Source organism: Hakea prostrata, chromosome 6 (assembly GCF_041222555.1).
Source record: "Hakea prostrata isolate BN-2017 chromosome 6, UWA_Hpros_2, whole genome shotgun sequence".
NCBI classification, from domain to species: domain Eukaryota; kingdom Viridiplantae; phylum Streptophyta; class Magnoliopsida; order Proteales; family Proteaceae; genus Hakea; species Hakea prostrata.
Genome location: NC_142605.1, coordinates 26,576,669 through 26,591,008, shown reverse-complemented (window position 1 = coordinate 26,591,008; position 14,340 = coordinate 26,576,669). Strand labels below are relative to the sequence as shown.

The 14,340-nt window shown below is 37.2% G+C and overlaps 2 pseudogenes; both read left to right on the top strand.

Moving 5' to 3' along the window:
- Positions 1–1,526: 1,526 nt before the first annotated feature.
- Positions 1,527–3,418, top strand: LOC149012973 (pentatricopeptide repeat-containing protein At2g22410, mitochondrial-like; annotated as a pseudogene).
- Positions 3,419–6,950: 3,532 nt separating this feature from the next.
- Positions 6,951–13,716, top strand: LOC149012972 (small ribosomal subunit protein mL103 (rPPR7) pseudogene; annotated as a pseudogene).
- The last annotated feature ends 624 nt before the right edge of the window (positions 13,717–14,340 follow it).

The following is a 14,340-nucleotide window of genomic DNA, read 5'->3' as shown; positions in this document are numbered from 1 at the left end:
TAATCTCATCTTCAGATAGGTGCAGCTTCCTTTCCAAATCTGCACAGACATCCAAGTATGGAACTCCATCATCAACATCCATGGGTTTAAAGTCAAACACCATGTCTTCTACTGATATGGCCCATAGTTGGCTTCTTCCTTTACTACGGGTCTTCGGACCTAAAAACAACTGGGTTACCGGGTCAAGGTCAAGGTTAGGTTAGGGCTGGGTTTCACACTTGGCCATTCAATCTTGTGAACCAATCGAGACCAAAATTGGAGAAGGAGATATGAATGGAGAGGAATAACCAATCAATGAAGGAACATGAAACCATTCTATTTCAATAGAGGTACGCCTGGAGGTATCAAGATACCATGTCGTGCAATTTCGGCGATTAGAAAAATAAATGAGTATATCCCTCTACCTTCATGTCTTTCCACTTCCTTCGTTCAGGAACAAAGACTTTCCTAATTCTTTTGGGTCTCGGCCCGGTTTTTCCCCACTAACCAATTACGCTTGTGAAGCTGAAGCGGTAGCCTCCCTCATGATCATAGTTGCCCATATGGAACTGGATTACCCGCTAGCTATGGGCATCCACCCCATACTAAACCAATAAGGGCCGAATGGGAGGGACATGCAGGGAACATAGAAAGAGCCAATCTGTTAGACCCAGTCAAGTTTGATCTATGGAGCTGTATACATCAAGGCAACGCTCTAAATTACATAAAGGAGCAATTTGATCAAAGGTACCATCGGTCGGTAACGAGGATAAAACCTTCACACACTAATCATTGATGACATAAGCGCTCTTGGGTGGGGTGGGCCATCATTTGCTACGTCTTTGAGTGCCCGTCGTACCACGTGGTTGGTGCACTAGGCTGATCGTAGACCAAACAAGCAACATAATATTCCGTCTTTGTTGCGCGTTAGTGATCTATTCTCTCCTTGCGGTCGGCAAGGTTCTACGAACTGGTCAAAGACTAAACGACAATTGCATCTGGGGGGGGGGGATAGGTGAGCATACTTTAACCTGCCCCAGCCACTGCCCTTGGGAGTACTAAATGTAGAGAAGCAACTTGGGAGAACCGCAAGGTTCCCCGGAAATGACGTTCCCTTTGGAAAGTAGGCCTTTTGATAACTAATTAGAGTTGACATGAAATGGATCACTAGCTCGTGCAATCAACTACAAATTCCTTCACCTTAGGCTCTTTTTGGTATCAATTATCGTTCTCTATTATGAGATTTTTTTTATTGTTTTAAATTGTTTGGCATCTATTATCATTTTCATTTTTATTTAAAATAATAGAAAAACCTTCAAAATCCATAATGGACTAAAAGTCCATTGTGGATTATGGGTGAAAATTCATTAGCGGGGGTATACTTGAAATTTTAAAGTTAAGACAGGGTATAACAGTAAAAACACAGTATTTAATAAATCACCTCTCAAATCCTAACGCAAGCTCTCAATTCCTGCAAAAATTCTATTCAATTCTAACGGCGGCTTCTCAAACCATCCTTCCCTGTCTCCAACAGTTTTAACCCTTCCATGGGTCACTCGCATTCCTGTTACCATTCTTTTTCTTTATCTTTCTTAGAAAAGTTGCAAAGCACCCATCAATTAAATCAAATCCTCTCCCAGGCTATCATCAACGGCCGCTTCAAAGACCCTTTTGTATCAAGTAAGTTCCTTCTCTCTTTCTTATCTGCTGATCTCACCTCTGCGTGCATCCTTTTTTCTCAAATCTCAAATCCCAATATTTTCGCCTGGAATTTCATGTTCAGAGCTTACGCTAGTAGTTCTTTGCCTTGGGAATCGATTACTCTTTACAATTTCATGCGAAAAAATGATGTTTTACCTGATAAGTATACTTTCCCTTTCATCCTAAAAGCTTGCAGCTGAAGCCGATTCCTCGAGAAGGGTCTAGAAATTCATGGGTCGAGTCTTAAATTGGGGTTTGAGTTTCATGTCTTCGTGCAGAATTCTCTTATTTCAATGTATGCAACCTGTGGTGTGATTGAAAATGCACGCATGGTATTTGATTTGATTCCTGATTGGGTCCGAGACTTGGTGTCCTGGAACAGTATGATTTCAGGGTATTTACAGGGGGAATTTTGTGGGGAAGCACTGGAATTGTTTGGTGAAATGATTGGGGTATTGGAGACCTCGATTTAGGTCGGAAAGTTCATGGGTTTGTTATAGTTAATGAGTTTGTTCAGGATGTTTTTGTGGGTTCATTGCTGATTGATATGCATGCCAAATGTGGTTGTATACAGATGCTCAGAAGGTGTTCGATAAAATGACTGATAGAAATGTGGTCTGTTGGACGTCTATGATTGCAGGTTATACGGCAGTTGGGTCTGCTTTAAGGAAGCAATTCAGTTGTTTAGAGATATGCTGATAGAAAATGTGATGTCAGACGAAGTGAAAATTGCTTGGGTTGCTTCTGCGAGTGGACATTTGGGTGCACTTGATCAGGGCATGCGGGTACATGCATATTGTGAAATTAATCAAGTCGAGATGAACCTTACTGTGAAGAATTCATTGATTGATATGTATGCAAAGAGTGGAGATATTAATAATGCTCTTTTGAAACTTTTCATAAGTTGATTAAACGGGATGTGTTCTCATGGAGTACTGTTATGATTTTTGGGCTTGCCATGAATAGTAAGTAGACCTGTAAATGGATTGGATTCGGTTCGGATACACACCAATATCCAAATCCTATCCGAACCGAATCCGATTAGCAAAGCGCTATCCGAATCTGATAGAAATTTGGAGAAGGCATCTGAATTCAGATCCGAAACTTTATATCGGATATCCGATAATAATCCGATCCGATAAACTCTCCGATTATTGATTGATGATTGTCATTTTTTTATATTTTTTATTTCTGATTTCTATTTTTCGATTACCGATTACCGGTTTTCAAATCCAATTATTAGCCCATTTTTAGAGAAAAGTGTTTAATCCTTTACTTTAACCGGATAATTTCCGATTTCCGATTATCCAGCTAACGATTACGAGTATTCGAATCCGATTATCATCCATTTTCAGAGAAAAAAATGTTGAATATTTTACTTTATCCGGATAAAAAATTTATCCGAATATTATCCAATTCGATAAGCAATTATCCAAATCCAAATCCAGTTTCTTAGCGGACGAATGCGGATATTTTCCGGTAAGAAAAATTCTGGATATGGATACACTTAAACGAATACGAATGAGAATTTGGTGGCAGATTTTTGCTATCCATTTACAGGTCTAATGGTAAATTTCATGAAGTGCTGGAATTATTCTCTGATATGTTATTGTCAAGTGAGGTTCGATTGAATAATGGGAAGCATATTGAAAAGAAATTGCAAAACAAATCATGGAAGCTTATTAGGATAGATGATGAATGCATGGATACTTATTTTCCTTATAAGTGTTTGGTGTAGTTTTAATTTAGTAGACATTACATTGATATTGTAGTAAGTATGATTGTTTTCTTACAAAACTCATAGTTTATATGAATATTGTTATGTTAATATTTTGTTTGATGCATTTTTTGGTAATTAGTTAATTGTTAATATTTTGATTAATATGATTTTTTTTGTAATAATTTTCATTATTATTTTCTAATAATTTTTCATTTTGACATACCAAATTTATTTTTCATTCCATAATTTATTCTCAACAAATGTCACCAAACCATTTTTCATTCTCGACCAATAATGAATTCTTGTACTTATTTCTTTTAAATAGTCATAATAGAGAATGAGAATTGATACCAAAAAGAGCCTTAGTAAGCTAGCTTTGTAAGCGTTGCAAGCTTGGTTCGGAGGGCACTACTGATGGGACGTGGATCGCCTTTCTCTCGGCATCACTTTCTTGCCTTTCTTCCGCCTTTTCTTCGACTTTCATTGCCTTGAGTTCCCTCTCTCGCTTTATCTCTTGAATATTCTTTTTCTAGCTTTTTGTGCAGGTAGACCTATGGGACCCCTCTTAGGCCCTCTTCGCACTATAACACCATATGTTGGTGTGGTATTGTGCTTAGATCAGTGGTAGTTCGTCGGGGGTTCAAATCCCTCCTCACCCACAACTGGCCCAAAAGGGAAGGACCTTTCCTTTACCTATGGGGATAGGAAAATCATGATCGGGATAGCGGACCCAAAGCTATGGAACTCGGGTGTGGGTCTTTTGTCGAAATGGAATGGCCTCTTTTGTTTAACATTTCTGGAAAGACCACCTATTTGTTTGTTTACCGGGTTCGGCACGAAATCATGAATAAGCTCTACCAAGGATTGCCAAGCATTTGGTACTGAGTTTCCCCCTCCCTTTTTAGTTAATATGGTTAGGCCCACATATTTGCTTATGTTTTGACTCATAATACAAGCAAGTGTTGATGGCTACTTGGCTTTGCAGAAAAAAATTGTAACTAAAAGAAGTATTTAATTCCTTTTTCCCCTTTTTCCACCAAAAAAGTAAAACTAAATAAAAATAACACTCTCCCCTACCCATCCCAAATTTATTCTAATGAAAATTTGTTATGAATAGAAAGACCTTGTAAAACTTTTTCTATCATTTGTCAAACTCAATTAAAAATCTTTGTAAGCGTTGATTTGTCTTTTATATATGTTTTTTCTTTTCTTCTTAAAGAGTCTCTAATTTATGTTCATGCATATGTCCTGATGTTGTTCATTCTTGAAATGTAAAGTACGATCAAATAACTCAAATGAAACAAAAACATGAAAAAATAATGATCTGAATGTCTTTAGACCTCCAAATCCGATGAATGAGTGACAGAAGCATATAAATAAAATAATCAGGAATTTCTAACCCAGGATCCATATTGCAGATCTGAATACCTGAAGGTCCATCCATAATAAGTTGTGGAAAATCCCAATTGAAGTCCATGATCCATACCCTAAGTCCATGGATCTGGATTGTGCTTATGAAGAACCTGCCATTTTGGGAACTTGAAGGAGATCCTTTGGAAACCTTGATGGATTGGGAAAGTGGATAGTCATTAGGAGTCAAGTTATGATTGGAGATGTTCGGGGTTAAGGTAAGAACACCCTCACATGTTGTTTAGGGTTAGGTCAATGTCAGGGAACAACCGGTTGAGCAAAGCCCCCAAGTACTAAAAAGTACTAGGGGCAGTTGCTTAAGGCAGTTGGTTGATCAACCAACCGCCCCAAGTGATTGCTCCAAACCTTTATATATTGCCAACCACGTCTTATTTATTTAAAAATATATTCATGGAGGCTGCTGTGGATGGTTAGGAGTCAGACAACACATGTTGGGAGGTGAATGAAGCGTGATTTGCAAGGAAGATCCAATCCCTCATCAGTTTAGCGAATCTTTCGAAGGTAAGTTGATGTCACACTCTCCATACCCTTTCCTTTTCTCTTAAATAGTTTGAATCTATCCTCCTTAATTTTGTGATAAGTTATATGTGATGGTTCTATTCTCCCATCAGTGATCTTGATTAGATCATGTCCGAAAAAGGATCCTTGCATCCGAATAAAGGATTAATCTAATTGAAGGAGATGACGTGGTTATTGAATCATTTAAAATTCTAGGTTTTGGTTTGTGCTTGTGATGTAGGCTCCTTAAGGATGAAATTTGGATTTAGACCATCCCAAAATCGATTAAAATTGGGATATCATAATTTTGGACTTGAGATGCTGTCTGGAATAGGGGCGGTCGATTGCCCAACCAATAGCCATAAGTGACCGGCCGAGTCACAGTAGCCCAGTCAGGTTGGTTGTTGCTTTGTTTTGACTCATATCTTTAATGTATTTTTATAAACCTATTCTAAGTAGTCTCTAAACTTCTCTAGATTTTGTAATGTTCAGTTGCAATTATAGTCATTTTTACGCTTCCATAGGTAAGGTTACATGCTTACATATATATACCAACATGATATAGGATGAATCACCATAACCTTAAATGCATTTGTATTCTTGTACCTTGTTGTAATAGTATTTTCATTTGAATTATGGTTAGTTATGTATTGTGAATTATGAGTAGTACTTCAATTACTATGTGATGTTGAATGTGATGTAACTATTATTGAGGGTATCCTTTTGGGTATCCATTGTTTAGGATATTTGGGGTTTTGGTATGGGACTGGATGACATACCTATGAAGTCTAGATTGCATGGCTAGATACACATACATGCTACTACCCTTTTGGTAGGGGTATTGAAGCTAAATGACCCGTGATGATAGTGATGTGACTTTGTCTCATCCTACAACGATAGCCAGTCTATGTGGAGATTCAACGGTCTACTGTTGATCATGCATTGGTAGGGTTGCATATGTTAGGGTTGGGCTCATGGGCGTCCAAGGAGCAGCCGGGAGTCGTGAGGGGACATGAGAGCATCTGCCCCAACAATATGTGGATGACCATAGGATTAGGGAATGGAGTCCAACAGAGGTAACCAGTCTGTGAGGATTCTCATTCCTAGGTAGAGAAGAATAATGAACTGAGTTGGTTGGTGCCATAAGGGAAGATTCTTGGTAAAATGTAGTATGTTACTGAATGACCTTGCATTGGATTAGAGACCCTAACATGTGCTAGTACTCATGCCAATGGTTGTGGTGAGAGAGTGTGGACCTAAACTCGATCCATGGTTGGTTGACGAGGACTAAATCCCTTGCCCGGGATCCCAATAAAGGTAATCAGTTTGTGAGTGATCAGAGTGACTAGACCTACCTAGAGGAGAGCTAGTGTTATATTTTAAAGCATGTCTACCATTCAGATACTTGCATTGTTAGAGTTATAGTTGCATCCATATACTTGCATATCATTCTTTATATATGTTGTTTACCATGATACAATGTCGATATGTATGTGAGATGTGTTTCCTTACTGAGTTCGTCAGAACTCATTCCGTTTTGTGTGTTGAATTATATTACATAGATGGGTATATTGGATCAAAAGAAATTCCATGTGATTGGATTGACCCCTATGAAGAAGTAATGGAGGCGCCAATGGGAAGTGGAAATGTATGCCACTATGCCACCTAGGATGCTTGGAGTGCGCTTATAGCACCCATTAACGGCAGGAGGAGGCAGATAGCGTGTCATTTTGAGAAGTTAGTGGAGGAAGGTTGGATGACTCCCTTCATTGCAAAATTTGAAGAAAAGACCATTGCCCTTGAGAGAACTAAAATAATCAAACTGAATTAACTTACTTTTGCTTCTGCTGAACTCTATAAATTTTGGAACATAATACTTTATTCTTTTTTTCTCTCGTTCATTCTTTTGAGTATTGGACTCATATAATTCCTTTTTTATTTAATTATTTAGATTATTCTTGCTCTTAATTACTATTGCATGCATTTATTTCATTGATGGTAAACCGTGGATCTTGTGACTGTGAATCTCACCCACAAGTTGTCAAGTTGGACCCATATCAACGGGTGGGGTGTGACATTACATCTTGTCCTACTTTTGTTGCCATCAAGAGCAACACAACACTACCATGTGGGATCAGCCCTCCCCCTCATTGCAAGTCACTATGGCTATGGTTGTGGCTATCCCTAGTCTTGCTGTCACATCCCACCTTGCCAGTTCCAGACATACTCGATTACCCGTGGGGGTGATACACTCCGAGATCAGGTTTGCGGGCAATCCATAACAATGCAATACCACATGGCATAATCAAAGAGTAAAGGAATTACAATATCAAATCATTAAGTTATTATAGTCATCATCAAATCATAATCAAAGTTAATGAATTCGAAGTCAGAGTATGAAAGGAAGAAATTGTTTAATAGTGGAAGTCTAAATGTTATCGAGGAAAGTTAAGAGTACAAGTAGTGCTATTGTCTAACAAATAGATAAACAATGTAACTAATCACAATTACAGCAACTATTTTCTCATGAGAAATCTCCATGGCCTCAGAAAGGCTAGACTTCATAAGTGCAGTCCAAGTAGGACACATCTCTCCTTGTATCTCTGTGTCCTCGCTTGTCGGTCCCTTGTGAGACTTTGCTTGCGGTGAATTCTCCAAGTAAAGAGTGTCCTCATAACCTGCAACAGGGTCTATATATATAGTGAGTTCCACAGAACTCAATGAGTTGAACATAATTGTACATCGCACATCCATCACACACATAAATAAGCAATATAAATATAATGAGAAAATATATGAATTATGTTCCTAAACTCTAAAAAATGTAGTCTCTATGGCTGACACGCATTAGCTTGCAACACTATCCTCCTTTGGGTAGTCTCGTCACTCTCCCTCATGGCACTCAAGTCATCTTTTGGGAACCCGCAACAATGGGATTAGGTCACATCACACCATGGTTGAGGATTAGGTCACCATTCCCTCACCAACATCATTTGGTCTAAGAACTAGCGTATTTCAGGGATAAGTCTAACCCAATGCAAGGTTAACTACATCTCATACTACATGTGGTCCAGACACCTTCTCTCATACCTAGTGCCTTTTTGGTCCAGCATCTTTCTCCACCTAGGAATGCTATTCACGGCACTCAAGCCATCTTTCAAGCTACCAATTCTTAACCCTATGGTCATCCACATATGCTTGGGGCGGATGCCTCTCATGTCTCCTTACGGCACGAAAGTCGTCTTTCAGACGCCTTATGAGCCCAACCTCAATATATGCAACTGGACCACTACATGATAACAATGGGCATGTGTCTCCTCACGACACTCAAGTTGTCTTTTTGCCACTACCATCACGGGTTGCTCAGCTTCAATAACACTGCCAAAAGGGTAGTAGCACTTATCAGGGTCCATTAGCCAATACATTTAAACACCTATGACCATGCACTTAGTGAGTCTAAGTGGATGCATAGGTAATGGGTGAACCCACAACCTTGGGTTGGTATATAATTACATAGGTAGTACCATGCCACTTAACTTTATCACGTTTCACATTCTCAAACATCAAGTCACATTAGCTTACGTCCACACAAAGTCTCACAACAATTCATAAAATCATATATACAACATTTTCCATCATAAGAAATAGAATCATTTTAAATACACAATAGATGATAAGTGTATTCCTCACCCATCAATGACAAGAATGATCTCCAAATGTCCAAGAAATTCAAAAATTCAAGAGTGTAAACAAGTTCTATTTCGAGTTTGTTTCGAAATCAAAAGATTTGGAGGTTTTTGGACTTCAATGGAATAGTAGTATTGTCCTGAAAACACTTTCAAAATATTACAATTAGTCCAAAATCAAAAGGCCCCAATTTGGTTCTCGAGAGGTCACCCGTAGGCATTTCGAGAGGGTTGATCAGTCTCAAATGAGTGAAATGAAACCAACCAACACTCAAAGTGGTTAGAAACACAATAGGGAATAAGAATAAGCTTTCAATTCATGAAAACTTCCACCATTCTCATCATTATTGCAAACAACCACCATAAATACTATGAAGGAAATGTTGAAAATAGGGTTTTTTAGGTCTTGTTACCTCAACATACGATTATCCTTGTGATTCATGCTTCAACACCCCCAATCGTGCAAAGATTCCTCCAAACTCCAAGCTCTTCTCCTCTCTCAAGCACTTAGCCTCCAAGTAGCATAAACAATTCGTTTATTAAGTTAAAAGACAATAAAATAGGGTTTCTTGACTTAAATTTCTGAAACATTCCTTTTCTGAGTGGGGCTGGTTAGTCAAATTGATCACCCCCATAACTTTCACATGTGAAAGCGATTTTTGATGGGCTTTGAAGGGTAGACTCCTCTAAATATTTTTGAATCAATGGTATATTTTACCTTGACATTGAAGTCTTCTAGCATAGGTCTTCTTGCATGCTAAAATCTCATTTTTAAACCTTTTGGATTGACTTTCATCTCCTAATTCATCTAAGTCCATAGGTTTGATTCCCGAACTTCTAGTCTTAACTCGGATGGTCCAAATTTGCTTTCTACTTGCACTTCAAGCTCGCAGACTTAAAACAACAGTGTTATTGGATTAGGATTTTAGGGGATTTTACACTGGCTGTCCACCTTGTGAACCAACTCCTCTCCCACAGCCAAACATGATAATTGTTGCATCCAAAATGATTGCATAAGTTATTGAACCTAGCTAACAATTTTTTCTATTTTTTTTAAATACAAACTGAATGTTTAAATTTTTCAGCAAAGAAAATATTGCGCATATCAAAACTGATAAAGAAACCACACAAGCTACACTTGAAAATACTTACATAGCTATTCTATAATTTTCAAAACCCTTTTCTTTAATTTTTTTCCTATTTTTTCCATAATTTTTTATATAGTTTATTAATATTTTAATCATTTTTAAAAAATAAATAATTATTTATCAGCCCATCAAGTTTCACATATGTTTTTTCCATCGTGATGGAACATATATATATATTAACTAGATCAGTTCTTAAATTTTATTTATGTTTAATTTCTAAATTCCATCCCTGAAAAGCCTCCAATTATTTGTAGCCGTCGAGGTTTATGATCATGAAAACGGTGAAGAAGATTTAGAGACGCCTACCGCATAGACTCTGAATTAAACAATTTGTAGGATGGATTGGAACTATTTTTGTCTCTTGTGGAGAATTTTCCGCTGCGGGCTCAATTATGAAGAGGCTTGATGAAGGCCCTCTGTATCCTTTTTCTGCTAATCTTTTTTCCACTTTTCCATGTGCTTAGCATGATCCATAATCATCATATAGGTATTAAGGCCAACCCGTTCATTTTCTCAATTTTTAAAGAGATCTCAAGAAATGTCTGCTTAAATTCCCCAAGACTGGTCTCACAATAATATTTTGTAAAACAAATTGATCTTAGGTCTTTCTTGACAATTGCAAGATTTGAGTAATTCTTAAGCTCATAAAACTTGGCCTTTCCGATGTCTGTCTCACAACTCTTAACATCTGAAGGTTTGTAAACATTATCACAAGCATCTCCTTTGTGATAGTAGGGTAACTACCGTTGTAGTCTAATTGATCGGATCCGGTTGCAAGGGGTTGTGTACAAGCTCACCCTGCTCTTTCGCATGCATTTGATAGAAGCCAGTGTCTGTTGCAGCTGATGGGGCATACCCAACGTATTAGACTACTAGCTCTAAGATCAGAAACTACTCCTTTCAGATTTTCAAGCACCAGTGTTCCAAATTCTGTTGGTTAGGTGCATGGTTCAAAAATTGAAGTTTCACAATTTTTTGGTATTCTCTTTTCTTTGACCAAATTAAGAAAGAAGAGAATTTTGGATTCAAAAACAAAAAAAGAAAATGAAAAACTAAGTTCTACTTTATTTTCTTTCTTAAAAAGAATGAGACATTGAATTTGTTTAGATTCTAGAGCTAAATTTATAATTTTTGAAAGCTTCTATTTGGCTTAGGGATGAAATTTCAGACTTCAATTTATTCCAGAACTTCTGTTTGATTGCTGGAAGCTTTTCTTATTGGTATATTACTGTTTGAATGCCATACTAATTAGTTCTCTTGTACAAATGCAACTGCTTATTATTTCTTGGATGCATGAGATGTGTATTTGTGTTGTAATATTTGGGCTCTGATTTTTGGGGTCAGTTCCAAGCTATTAAATTCTTGTAGTATCTGCAAGGAGCTGTTGAGAAAATGACCTCAACCCTGATTAAAGAGGAGAATTCCAAGGCAAACTGTTTTCCCAAGACATGCTTACATCCTTGGGAGTTCAATAGGTTTCTCATTCCTTTACTCTTTTCAGCATCACCATCATCATTACTCACTATTTGTAATACCTCTAACTAAAGCATAGGGGTAGTCTTGGCATTTTGTATTGATATTCAAATAATTATGGTTAAATGTCAAACTGGTATGGGATTGACAAACTTACTATAATTTATTTGCTAAATTCAATCATAGGTTGAGGATTAAATAAACGATTAACAATCACTTTGAATAAAGGAGGAGGTCCAAGGTTTAATGTCTCATAGCTGCATAAATTATATTACATGTTTTGGTAATATTGAGGGGAGAGAGAAGATGCATGGTGAAAAATGAATGGTGGAAAAAAACGTGCAGTTTAGTAGGATTTAGGAGGAGAGAATATTGAGGGAATATTGAAGTATATTGAGAGGAGAGAGAAATGGATGGTGAAAAATGTGGAGTTTTAGAGGATTTAAGAGGAGAGAAAATCGAGAGAATATTGAGGGGAGAGAAGAAAGATGGTGAGAACGTGGAGTTAATGGTGAGTATATTAAACAACAGAATTGAAAATCCGTATTGGTTAAGTAAGAATAGAGACAAAATACAAGGATGTAGGAAAAGAAGAAGATAATATAGAGTGTTGAAGGCCCTCTATCTAAAGGTGATTATTATTTTTGTGATTTTTCCATGATAAGTACAATCTTCATACTTTCAATATGTTATTGTTTTATTTTTTTTACGTTCAAGTTTAGGGTTTTACATGATTTCTTAGTGATTGATTATTTTTTAAAATTTATAATTTGATCTTGATTATGAATGTGTTTTAGATGATGTTTGATTTACATAATTTATTAGTAAATGATTTATTCTTTTTATTTAATAATTTGTTCTTGAGTAAGAATACATTTTAGATTATACCTATCTTGATTTATTAATATCTTGTCTTTGAGTATATAAATATGTATTATCTTTTAGATTTTGTTTTATGATATTATCATGATCTACTAGTAATTTATCTCCTTCCTTAAATTTACTAATATGGGTAATTTGCATTCTTTTATCAAAACTTCTTTGTTTTTTTCCTCATTTTTCTGTTCAACCCTGTGAAGCGCCTTTCTTCGATAACCCTTACGATAGCCTGCTCAAGACCTTGCTGTTAGGCTCCCAGTGAAATCTCATCACTTTAGTGACATCCAAGCTCTAATTGAATCCCACAAGAAGGATCCCAAGATCACTGGAAAAATCTTTCCTGGCCACCTTAATTTGATCTTATGGTCTTGCAGGAATGACTGATCAGAAGACTTTTGATCAGACGGATGAGCTTGGCACTCGAAGATCTACTATACCCTTTAATGCTCCTTTTTCTGCATTTAATCAATGCAAGAAATTTGATCATTACCTATTCTCTCAGATATATGGCTTTTCTCCTGATAAGGTTTCTTATGATATTTTAATCAAGTCATTGTGTGAGGGGTATGTTCCAGTTTTGAAAGAAATGGAAGAGAGGATGTAGAGGTTACTGCAATTATATGGCAATCTTGGATTCCCTGTATAAGAATGTTAAGATCGATGAAGTTGGGAAAACCTGGAAGGTAATGGTTGAGAAGGGTTCTCCCAAATGTTTGTGCTGATAATGTGAAGATTTTGGCCCATCATGGGAAACTATAGGATGTCTTGGCTTTGATTAAGAGATTAGTTCTGCAGGATTGAAGCTAGAGACACCATCAGTTACAATTACCTTTGGCCCCCCGTTACTCTAATCGTGGCTTGATTGAGGAAGCTAAAAATGTACATGACAGCCTCAAGAGAAAATTTGTGTACTCAGTACTCCTAATGCTGCAACTCTTAGGACATTTATGTATCATCTATGTAGAAAAGGGGAAATTAACAAGGCCTTTGAGGTTTACAAGGAGAGTATAACTAAAGATAAGATTCCAAACTTTAGAACAATGAGGAATTTGGTTGAAGGGCTAGTGAAGAATTCAAAAGTGAAGGAAGCAAAAGGAGTAATGAGAATAGTGACTAAGTTTCCACCAAATTTTCTATATGCATGGAAGAAACTTGAGACGTCTCTCAGTTTTGTTGGAAAAAGGAGGTGGCTACTAGTTAATCATTAGAGAGAGATTCTTTTTGGATAGTCATGTGTCACTATCATCTGTCATAAGGGTTTATTTCGAGCGGGTGATGCAACATGAGTTGGTCTTTTGAAGTGGAAAATGGAAAGTGTGGATGAGTCAATTTTGCCATTGATGATCAACTGTTGCCCTGTATCCGGAGGTGTATATATATATATATATATATATTAGCATCAAATATGAATCTTAATCGATGTTTGATCTGGTTCGAAGTATGTGGTGGGTATAGATATCGAATGCACACTAGATGGATCAACGGCTTCAATCGTGGAATTGGCCGATCAGAGTTTTGTCTCATCATATGGGTTATGAATATGGATATAATCCCTGAAAACCACTTCTTTTCTTTCTTTTTTTGGGTAGTTCCCTTTATACCTGATGCGTCCAAAATTTGCTCAGCCCTTAGATCTCCTCGTGATGACCTGCAAAACGAAAGCGTCAGATGTGGCCCGACTGCGGGGGTCGGGAGTCCACCTCCGAAGGCTAAGTCAGTTGATGAACTTAATCACAAACGGCTCTGCTAGAAGCACAGAGCTAAGGAATAAAGAACTGGGAAAGGTGATCTAGATCGTAAGCCTCTGATAGTTTACGTCTACCAA